General features: G+C 43.3%; 1 long non-coding RNA gene across 2 annotated transcripts in view; it reads left to right on the forward strand.

Annotated features, from left to right (window-relative positions):
* The window catches only part of LOC135364073 (uncharacterized), a 64378-nt gene that overhangs the window by 21387 nt on the left and 30913 nt on the right, over positions 1-12078 (forward strand). For both annotated transcript variants that reach the window (XR_010410541.1, XR_010410540.1), the window contains exon 2: positions 874-1104. This is a non-coding gene — a long non-coding RNA (uncharacterized LOC135364073). The remainder of the gene's footprint in view (positions 1-873; positions 1105-12078) is intronic.

The following is a 12078-nucleotide window of genomic DNA, read 5'->3' on the forward strand; positions in this document are numbered from 1 at the left end:
TCTTCCGCGAGGAATGTCGAAAGCTTTCATGCGTGTGGGAGCTGCCCTTAATCACTGATAAGGGGAATAACGAGAGGAATACAGCCACTCAATATTCGAGCCTGGTGGGTTTACGGTGTCAGGTTAGGGGTGTTCTGATTTCTCTGCTCTATAAAACACCCCATATAAACTATAAAATAAAATATTTACATTTTTACGTACCTAGAAGGACTAGGTGGGTGGACTGAAGTGACTTGGTGGATTTCCAAGTCCATGAGGCTTGGAGGATTCTGGTTTTGCTTCACCTGATGCAAACCGATATTCCATAGATTCTATGGAAAGCACATTTTTCTGCTTAAGTAATTCTTAGTGGCAGGGTGCGGCTGGAGACCGTATCGGCTGTGGAAAAGCCTGAAGGAGGCTGCTGTGGCACTTTGAATGAACAGTCACTCAAGTTTTTGATAACTGGAGCAGGGGGAGCACTGAGATATATATATATAATTAATTTTTCTGTTTATATGCAAAGGAATTTTAAAGACATGCAATCTAAAAATTTCGACTTGCAGCTGGTTAGTTTTCTGAGCCACCATGAAGACAGAGCTAACACCCTGCCAAAGTTTAATCATAAACTGATAGCTGTAGCTTGGGTGGGGAGTGGGGGGGCAGGGAGACCTGATTTAATAAGATGACAGATAAGTCAAACACTCACAAATGGTAATTTATGGCTGAAAAGGGGGGTGTTTTAAAATCACCCTAGTGAATTATGTTTCTGAAAAAGTAACTATGTATCTGAAAAATTATGTTCTTTGGTAATACTTTAGACAATATTTTTTTGGCCCTGTTGCCTCACTAAGGTTATAAATAACATAGTCCTTTCTACTTTTATTTTCCTAGATTAGCTGGTTGCCACCAGCTCCGGTTTCCTGGCTGTAACTGAACTGCATTCTGTTCAGCTGCAAATGCTGTCATTCCTCCTCACTGTCACCTCAAGGAGATGTGTGGGGCACAGATTTCAGCTGCCCCTGTGGGAGCTGAGTGCCTTGGGGATCCTTCCTTCCGATCCAGTTGCCCCTGTTGCTTTTCCCTATCTACTCCAGAGGCCACCCTGTTGAAAAGAAAGCACAGGTATTTCTTGCTCCTTCATTCACTCAGTTATCCGCTTGTCCCTGAAGGTCTCCTACCTGCAGAGCGTTGTGCTGGGAGGAAGGCCATAGCACCTGAAGATGTGTCCAGAGGGGGCTACAGGCTGGGGCAGCTTGCACTGCCTTCCCAAGCTATGCACTGAGGGGGAGCAGAATACACCACCCCAGATATGCTACTTTGGCATGTGGATTATTTTGAGCTGAAGACAATCAAGGCCCAACAGACTTGGGAGGAGCTGTTTACCTTCCTTCTGCTCTAGGGCCTGGCACATAGTAAGCGCTGCATGATTATTTGCTATTATTGTTGATATTATTACTGTGAGTACCCGCCTCATAGGTCATGTGAGAATGAGATAAAAATCGTGTAAAGGACTTAATTGCTTTGAAAGAATTTAGTGATACAGGGCCTGCACCAGGAGAGAACTAATGCCAAAGCAGCTTTTTATCATAAAGAGTTATCTGCATGGCACGGCAAACATTTGTCTACCAAACATTTGCTCTTTTCATCTTCCTGTGAATGATCTTCCTCCCCTTCGAAGCCTCAAACCCTATGCCCTTCTCTTTAGCTCGTGGCATCTGGGCCTTGATTGCCTGTCTCAGGTCTCAGGTCTTTGGGGCTCCTGCACGTCTGAAATTTGTTTTTCTCCTGTTCATCTGTCTTATGTCAATTTACTAGACCAAAGAAACTAGACGGGCAAAAGAAAAAAGGTTTCCTCCCCTACAGCATCCACCTTGAACAAAGGGCACATTTGTCTCAGGTACATAGAAGAGCTTCATCCACTACTGAAGGGGCTGGTTAGGAGCACTGAGAGCCCATGGGAAAGACTTTGTGTCAAGGAACATCTGCGTCCTTGAAACAGGATGCAGACATTTAGCCATCAAACCCTGTGCCAGTGGGACCTGGGCTCTGAGGAGTTTTCCAAATTTTCTCACCTCAGTTTGGCTATGCAGGGATTCTTAGGAGTGACGCTAGCAGCATTAGTGAGGACAATAGACAGTGGCCAGCTGTATTTTCCAGATGTGACTGCAGGAATATCTTCGTCCCGCACGTTCTTCTAAAATGTGAGCTTGCCACTCCTCATCAGAAGATGCAGTCCATCTCTCTACTCCCTTGGGTCCACGGAGTGCTCTGACCAGTAGGATGTGATGGAAGTGACCCCAGCATTTCCGTAGCCCTTCCACGTCCTGGTAGCCCCCACTTTCAGCCTCTCAGAGGCTGGCATCTGTGCAGACTGTGAGATCCCCTGTGACCACCAGGCTGTGAGAAACCATGTGGGGAGGCAGGGGAGGAAGGCATGGACACCTGTGTGAAGGGGCTGTCTCAGAGGTCCCGTGAGCCCTCAGATGACCCCCGTCCCAGCTGTCCTCCGGCTGCAGCCACACAAAAGCCCCCACACTAGATGACATGCCCCGCTGTGGCCAGTCAGCCCCCAGAATCATGAGAGATAGAGGACACTGCTATTTTAAACCACTAAGTTTTGGGGCACCTTGTTGTACAGCAATGAGACCCAGAATACCCTCCCTGGCTCCTTGCCACAACTTCATTGCCAGGAACTAGAGCCATGGAGGAGATGAAGAATGAAGGATGTGATAGCAATCTCATTGCAATAGATTCCTGTGCCATGGTGTCCACATTTCTCATGAGCTGGTTTTTGGTTCGTATTTCCTTACTTCTCATTTTACCTTGTTTCCACCAGTCCCGCTCTTTGACATAAGATACACGAGCACCTATGAATTCCATTCATTCATGTATTTATTTTAGTTATTTGGTCATGGAGGAGACAGTTACTGAGAGCCCAGGACTCCTGGCTGTGGGGGGGCCAAAGAGAAGAAAGCACTTCCCTGCCCCCGTGAGACGTGCCACTGGTCAGGGAGGCATGCGTAGGAACAGTGAATGGCACCGCACAGTGATGCCACAGGAAAGGTAGTGATGAAGTACTTCAGAGGAGAGGAGACTTCCACCATCCCTCTCCCAAGGCCACACGCAGGAGAAAACCTGAGGGGATTTAGCCGGGCTGAGTCCCCACCACCACCCTCCGTGCCTGGGAAGCTGCTCTCCGTGAGGATGGAGCCCTGCTCTGTGGTCTGGCAAGGCGGCCAGTGAAGCAGCTGGTCACCGTCGGCGCGTCTGCATTGCTGTACACGTGACTGACTTCCACTGTGACCGTTTGAGGCCATTCTGTCTCCCACTCCACCCAAACGCTTCCAGGCACAAGCTCCAGCGGCACTTAGTGGTCTGACTGCCTTGATCTTCCTGGCCTTGTAGCGTTCTCTGGTTCGTAGGTACAGGTTTTAAAATAGACTTCCTTCAGGAGGCTGGATGTTTCCTGAGCGTCTTATTCTTCCCTTTCATTCCTGGTATGGGTGGTGGGGGGCACTTAGAACTCAATGAGCACTTCACAGTGGATTGGTGAATATGGAACTGGGTTGGCCGGATCACAAAAACAAAATAAGGTGTTCAGAAACTGAGAGAAAGTCTTGGGGGTATTAAGTCCTTTGCAGAACTCTTAGGACGCGTCAGGCATGGGGCTGAGCACTTTCTAGTCACTGACTTACCAAATTGTTGCAACTCAATAAGGTAGGTGACATCATTCTTATTTCGTAGCTGGGGAAAAAATCTTAAAGGCTAAATTACCCTGGCCAAGATCATACAGTGAGTGACACCTGCGTTTTGAATCCATTTCACTTCAGCTCCGAAGTTTATGCCTCTAGCCTGCTGCCCCCCTTGCCTTACTTTTGGAGTCCAATGCGCTGATCGAGTGGGGCTGTCCGTCAAATAGAGTGGTTTTTATGTGTCTGGTTTCCCAATTTCCCCACACTTTCCAGCTCTAAAGCTAATATACTTGGGTTTAAATTTAGCAATCTCTTGTTCCCAGCCCCTAACTTAGTTTGGATATCATATCCAAAAATTTGGATCCAATGTGTATATTTCTTGTGGAAGCAAAAAAGTGCAAACCTTCCAGCATCTGTTACTTATAATTGCTCTGCATTAAATTACAATTTTGGATTTAAATTTGAAAAAGTACATTTCAGTACCAAGACTTTGATGTGGAAATGAACAAGGGTAGGAAGTAACTGATACCCTCCATAGTTTTCTTTACTGGAGATGTATAAAAAAAATTCAAAGTCAAGGGAAGGTGCCCTGGTGTTCGTCCTTAGTGTTTGGAGGAGATGGTGGAATGTCATACTCGCGCTGGTGTTGAGGACCAGACTTTACACAATACATCCTTAAATCTAGACTGGTTAGCCTTAAAGTTTTACCTCAAGCACTTCCTGATCGCCATTCAGCAGGTCCTTCTCTGCTGCATCTAGCTCAGCTCCTGGTTGGGAGATCCACATAGAAGCCGATACCACACATCCTCAGAGTCTTTGGTCGGCACGTCTGTCCTTATAAATCCAGTGAAGATGGCGTAGATGAGTGGAATTCATAGAAACAATTAGAAAAGACTAATTGGATAGAAAGATGAAGAGAAGATGTGAATAGGGTATAATCACTTGCTAGGGCTGTCATAACAAAACACCACGAGCTTGGTGGCTGAAACAACAGAAATTTATGGCTCACAGTTCAGGAGGCTGGGAAGTCCAAGATCGAGGTGCCAGCAGGGTTGGTTTAACTCTTCTCTTGGCTTGTAGGTGGTTACCACCTCCCTGTGTGCTCATATGACCTCTTCTTTGCTTGAGTGCAGGGAGAGAGAGTGAGCTATCTTTCTAGTCTCTCTTATGAGGACACTAATCCTATTGGATTAGGGCTCCACCCTTATGACCTCATTTAACCTTAATTATTTCCTTAGAGGCCTCAGCTCAAATTCAGCCACATTGGGGGGTTAGTGCTTCAACATATGAATTCTGGGGGGATGCAATCATTCAGTCCATAACACAGGACATTCACAAAAACAGTAATGCAAATAATCAGGATACCCGCATTCTTATGCTTTCAACAACATTAATGATAGCTAACGTTAATGTGGAAATTACTGTATCCTAAATGTTGTTCTAAGCATTTGGCGTTCCTTCACTCATGGTATTCTTGTAAGACCTCATTGGCGAGGTAGGTTCCATGGTTATCTTGTCTGACAGAAGAGGAGCCTAATGCACAGAGAGGTCAGGCAATGTGGCCAGGGTCACACAGCTAGAAATGGCAGCACCCCAGAACTCAAGCTCAAGATCTGGCCTCTGAACCTATGCTCTTTTTTGTTTTTTTAAGATTTTATTTATTTATTTGACACGGAGAGAGAGAGCCAGAGAGTACAAATGCGGGGGGGGGGGGGCGGGGGAGGAATGGCAGAGGGAGAGGAAGAAGCAGGCTCCCTACTGAGCAGGGAGCCCGACAGGGGGCTCAATCCCAAGCCCCTGGGATCATGACCCGAACCGAAGGCAGACGCATAACCGACTGAGCCACCTAGGTGCCCCTGAGTCTGTGCTCTTGACAACTCTTTAAGATGCTTAGACTCATTCATAGGTACAAACAGAACAATACACTAATCTTTAACCATTGGATTGATACAAATTTAAAACCTTGATATATCTAATGCTGGCAAGAGGGTGGGGGAAATGACATCTTTATACACCTTGGGTGGAAGTGGAAACTTTTGAAAGGCAAGTTGACAATAACTGTCGAAATTAAGTCTGTGTGCATTTATACTTTGAGCCAGCAATTCAACTTCTGGAAATTTACTTTATAGATATGCTTACAAAATTATGCCAAGACAGTGCAAGGATATTCACTGCAGCTTTGGTGTGAATTAGTAAAAAATCTGGAGGCAATGTAAATGTCAACCGATGGGGCAGGGTTTAAAGAAATTGTGATAATTCGATGAAATGTGGATCTGGGAGCACTGATACGGATATATCACAAACGCATACCAAAAATTTATATTACTTTGTTAGCACTGCCACAATGAAATACTGCAGTTTGGATGGTATAAACAACAGAAATTAATTTTCTCACAGTTGCGTCACCCAAGGTCCTGGAGGCCTCTCTCCTTGGCTTGTGGATGGCCCCCCTTTCACTGCCTCTTCCTGTGGTGTTCCTCTGTGTGCACCCCTGGTGTCCCTTCATATGCCTTAATTTTGTCTTCTTATAAGGACACCAGTCACATTGGATTAGGGTCCATACTAAGGGCCCATTTTTTACCTTAATTACCCCTTTAAAGATCCTATCTCCAAATACAGTCACATTAGTGGGAGTTGAGGCTCCAACATATGAACTTTAGGGGACACAATTCATCCCATAAAATAAGTGAAAAAGAAAGATGGATGATCTTGTGATTAGTATAATCTCTTATGTGTAATTTAGAAAAATACATAAAGGCTGGTATATACACTGACAATTTTTTTTGTAAAGCTCTCCAAGGAACTTGGAAACAGCCTTACCTGGGGGGCAGAACCCTAGATGAGCCTTGATTGTGGTTGAGGGTAAATGCCTATTTTACTTTTCTATCTTTCTGTATCTAATATTCTAATCATATGGAAGCATTGCTTTATTTCATTGTTCAAATGTCAGCAAGGGCTATGGATTGATGATGCATCATTTTCATTTTTGTTGAAAAACTTCATAGATATTATTAAAATAAAAAATATATATTCTTAAAAAGGAAAAACAAGAAAACTGAGGGGAAATGGGCAGAATGTATGTGGAGCGATTACTGGTTTATGCTTAACTTGCATTATTTTCAGTGTGTTGTGATATATTGATGGTCTTTGAAAAGAACTTCTAAAAAGTTTCATAACCCATGGTCCTATCCCATTTTTCATATTATTTTAATTTATAAAGTTTTCTTGAAGGTTAGCCTATATTAGGAAAATGTTGTGCCTTCTTTTCCCTGGAAACAGTCCAACAAGACAAAAAGACATTACAATCAACTTTTGACTATCTCCGTTCTATTGATCTGCTTTAGGGATTAAGCATAGCAAATTATTAATCACTGCCCACCTTTTGTCACCAGCAGGCTCCTGGGTCACCTACTCAGATCAGCAGTGTGTTCATTAAATGTCAAATAATTTTAACATTTGTTCAAAGGAAATGCAATCAGGAGGGAAGTCTGCCGCAAAGGAGAAGCTACACAGCCTTTCTCCAAAGCGAATTTTCCATAATTTTTCATCGCTTGCTGCTGGGTATTGACCACTACTACTTCCCTCTAATAGCTCAGAGCCTTTGAATTGAAATATTTTAACAGATTTGACCCACGGGGGAAAGGAGAAGAGGAAATGACTTTTATCAAGGGCCCACCACGTACCGAATACTTAAATATATTTTCTCATTTGACCTTCACAGCTACCCTATGAAATGAGTATTATTACTTCCCATTTGCAGATGAGGAAACAGAAGCAGAAGGTTAAGGAAGAATTTCAAAGTCTAGCAGCTGGGGTTTGGGTGGAACCAAGATCCATTACCTGGTCTTTGCATTCAGAAGCCTGTGTTCAGCCCCACCTCTGCCCACACAGGGCCTCTGCAGGGCCCTCTGTCCGGGCTTCAGGGATTGGAGATAGAGCAGGACAGCAGGTCAAGGCCTGGGTTTTCCCCTGGAAACAGGACAATGGAAGAACTTCACTCCAGGGAATGTCACCAAGGGAGACACTGGTTGGAAGGAAGAACGATGCTGCTGAAGGGGTTTCCACTAATTCCTTCCTTTTACACAGGGGGAAAATGAGGCCCAGAAAGGTTAAGGGAATTTTACTCTTATTTCTTGTATTCCCAATTTCTTCTTTCTTTTTGCTTTTTGTAGATTTAAAGAACAAAGTAGCAGGTTCTGAAGTGCTGGGAGATGGTTTGCCAGGGGATTCTCTGTGGGCCGTGTGGCCTCGTTTTTTTTTATCAGTCCGCTGCCTAGATATATTTGAGCTTCATCTGGGGTTTTCCTTTCAAGATTTCATTAAGAAATGAAACTTTGGAAATCCTCACTTATTTTATTTTATATATGTATATATTTTCATGATAAAAAAATTAAACATATACAAAAATGTGAAACAGAAAATGAAATTCCACATAATTTCTCACTCCAGAAATCAAAGTTTGGGGTATAACCTTTCACATGCTTTGCCATGATATAAATAATTCACCCCATGCCAAGCTATACTGAAGTCTGAGGCAAACAAACAAACAAACAAAAAACAACCAAACCAAACCAAATGTCAATAATACTGATCTTTATTTAAAATTTTGGTATTTTGTTCATCATGGATTTTTTTTTTTTTTGCATTACTTTGATTTTTCAAACACTACATTGAAATATAATCTGTTACTGAACTTTTTGGTGCCCCTTAAATTGTGTATACCTGAGGTGAATTCTCTTCTCCTGTGTCATTGTCTCATGCTCGTCCTGGCCTGGAATACAGACATTACTATTAAAAAGGGTTTTATTTTCAGCTTATTTTACAACATTAAAAAAAATCATGCTATAATAAGAGTTTACACTTCGATAGCACCTACTATTTATTTCTGTAGAATCACTGTTCTTTGTACTGTGTATGCATTAACTCAATTTTTCTAACAGTCCAATGAGGTAGGTACTGTTTATATTATTTCCACTTTGCAGATGGACAAACTGAGGCATCGAGAGTGAAAGTGCCCAAGGCCACCTGGCTAGTGAGAGGCAGAGCAGGTATTTGAACTTACATAGTGGGGCTCCTACGGTGTGTGCTCTAACCTGCAATGAACTCTCTGTCTCTCCTTGAGCACAGTGTCCTATTGCCGACATATTTTTCTTACTCTATCATGCGCATCTTTCAGTTTCAATATGGAGGACTCCGCCCATCATTGGATTCCCGATATGAATGGAAATAGCAAGGAGAAAGCCCAAGCAACTCTCAAAAGCACCTTGACAATCCCCGCTCCTTTAGCCAGTGGCATTCCCTGCACCCCTGCCCTTTGCCTATGAGGACCATTTCTCCCAGGTGGACTTTTGACCATCGCAACTATAGCTTCTTCTCTTTTGTGCCAATGCTCTTTATTTTGAACAGAATTGACTTGAGCCAGCACGCTGGCTGCTGTGTATGCAGAGCAAGCCACCTCTTCGCAAGCTTAGGGGAAACATTTGGAGCGCAGGTTGCAAAGCACCTGAATTTGAAGTGTTTATTTCTTGGCTGGCTTTTATTTTCTTCCAACTGTCAAAGGAACTCTGGCTGAAGTTGACGCATTAATCACTTGTCTAATTTCATTTCTTAAAACCTAGTTATTTTTAAATGATAAGTAACACGATTTACTGCCCTTTTTGATTTAGAAACCTGTTCAAAATGCAGAGTGGTATCTGCCTCTTTGTTAACATAGTCTTGGGATGCTTTTTCCTTTGCTTTTTGGGATAATTAAATGCTTATGGTTCTTTCATCTAAAATGCATGTTCATTACTGATCTAGTTCATGCACTCTGGACCATTTAATTCAGGTATTGGCGATTTCTAGTAAAATGCAGTATGGTTGGCATCCCTAGGTAAGTGAGCTAAGAGAAATACCCTGACCCATTGTGCTTATTTTGCAATATGGTACCTTTCCATTTGTGGGTAGTTAGCAAATCCTGCTAACAAGCTTACTAATTCAATCCCTAGATGGCTCAGTTCCATGGTCAAAGTCTGTTCCCTTGATTTGTGATGTGGAACACTCATCACAAAGTGTGTGTGTGTGTGTGCCCCTTTAAATCTTACACCATTTCCTGTGGTCTGAGTAGATAATAGGCCAGGCAAGTTCAGGTCCCTTTAGGTGCCGGGGGGTAAGACATAGTCTGTGTGAATCACCATGGAGGGTGGTGGGGATGGAGGTGGTGGGTAAGTTAGGTGGTGTTATGGGCTGAGTTATGTACCCCAAAATTCGTGTGTCAAAATCCTAACCCCTGGTATCTCAGGATGTGACTATATTTGGAAATAGGGTCTTCTTTAAAGCAGTCATTAAATTAAAATGAGGAGACCATGACTGGTGTCCTTACAAGAAGAGATCAGAGCACAGACACACACAGAGGGAAGACTATATGAAGACACAAGGAGAAAATGACCATCAAGCTGGGGGCCTCAGAAGAAACTAACCCTGCCAACATCTTGATCTCAGACTTCAAGACTTCAGACTTGTGAGGAAATAAATTTCTGTTGTTTAAGCCAGCCAGTCTGTGGTACTTTGTGATGGCAGCCGTAGGAACCTAATTCAGGTGGAAAGTGGGTAGGACAAAGTGGACTTTTGAAATGAATTACATACATTTTTGGTAAGCTGGTCAAGTTAAAGATCTCATTAATTTTACTGTCCCTGGTAATTTATGTACCTGGAAATAGATTTCCTGTTCTTGAATTGTTGTGATTCTCCATGTTATAATGAAGTAGCTTTTGTAGCCAAAATGGACTGAGTGTACTAAGTGGTTGGAAATTCCAATGAATCACCTCTGAAGAATGGGCCATGGAGGACTAAAGAGCAGAGCTATCCTTCTAAGGCTGCTGCTGAAAGACAGGGCGCCACTCCCCTTTGAATGGAGCGGAAGAAAACCATTGCTCTCATGTGACAGACATTGTACTGTGAGCTTTACATACACAGTGTCCTTTCATTTTTGCCACAACTTTGCAATGTATTAGCCCTATTTTACAGATAAGAAAATGGGGCACCTGGGTGGCTCAGTTGGTTAAGTGTCAGACTCTTGATTTTAGCTCAGGTCATGATCTCAGGGTTGTGAGAATGAGCCCCACGTTGGGCTCTGCTCTCAGTGGGGCAACTGCTTGAGATTCTCTCTCTCCCCCTCTCCCATTGCCCCTCCCTCTGCTCTCTTTTTCTAAAATAAATAAATAAATCTTAAAAAAAAAAGAAAACAAGACATGATAATTATAAGAATCTGTGACTCAAATAGGTCTGCCTGTATCCAAATTCCATCTTGTTTTTATGACACCACGATGCCTCTAATTTCTTTTTTTGAAACATTACTGCTTTGGTCCCTGTGATGGCTAATTTTATATGCCAACTTGGCTTGGTTATAGCACCTACTTGTTTAGTCAAACAAGAAATTATTTGCCTGGTTGTTTAGCCAGTCTAGAAGTTGCTGTGAAAGGGCTTTTAGATATGATTAACATTTATAATCAATAGACTTTGAGTAAAACAAAGATTACCCTCTAATTGGATGGGCCTCATTCATTCAACTGAAAGCCTTAGAGCAAAGATTGAGGTTTACCTAAGAAGGATACATTCTGCCTTAAGACTGCAGTGTCAACTTCTACCTGAATTTCCAGCTTGCTGGCCTGCCCTACAGATTTTGGACTTGCCAGCCCTGACAACTGTGTCAGCCAATTCCTTAAATCGCATCCTTTCTATGTATGTTCTACTGGCTTTGTTTCTCAGGAGAACCCTGGCTGGTCGAGCCTTTGATTAAACTTGAGTCTTCAGCTTGGAAGGTGGGAAGTCTATCCATTGCAGCGAGTAAGTTACTTGCTGTTACCAAACAGTCTCCAAATCTCAGTGGGTTGACACAATAAAAATTTTATTTCCTGTATATCATGATCCAACAGAGTATTAGCAGGTTGGGCTCCTCTATGGTGATTAGGGAACTGGGCTTCTACCCAGCGGTTCTGCCAACTTCCAGGGTTCTGATGTCCACCCCCAGTCCTCTGCATCTGGCTGGAAGAGGAAGGAAGTGAGTGTGTTAGAGGTCAGGCCTGCATGTGGGACACACTTTCTCCCATATTCCACGGCTCAGAGCTCCAGAACATGGCTGCTTCCAGCTGCAAGGACATTGAGTGTGGAGTCTTCTTGGAAGAATCCAGAAAGGAGAGGAGGAACGCATGTATTGGAGAGCACAGGCTTTCTCTGTCACACCCTTACAACTGTCAACATGGCTTATCATGTCGACATGATAAGGGGGGAGCAGTAGGTAAAAAATCGGCAGAATAAAGGGTGGTTATTTTTTTTTTTTAAAGATTTTATTTATTTATTTGAGACAGAGAGAATGAGAGAGAGACAGCACAAGAGGGAAGAGGGTCAGAGGGAGAAGCAGACCCCC

This window comes from Mirounga angustirostris, unplaced genomic scaffold (assembly GCF_029215605.1).
Source record: "Mirounga angustirostris isolate CCGP_5_RB_7025 unplaced genomic scaffold, mMirAng1.0.hap1 SCAF_4, whole genome shotgun sequence".
Classification (NCBI taxonomy): domain Eukaryota; kingdom Metazoa; phylum Chordata; class Mammalia; order Carnivora; family Phocidae; genus Mirounga; species Mirounga angustirostris.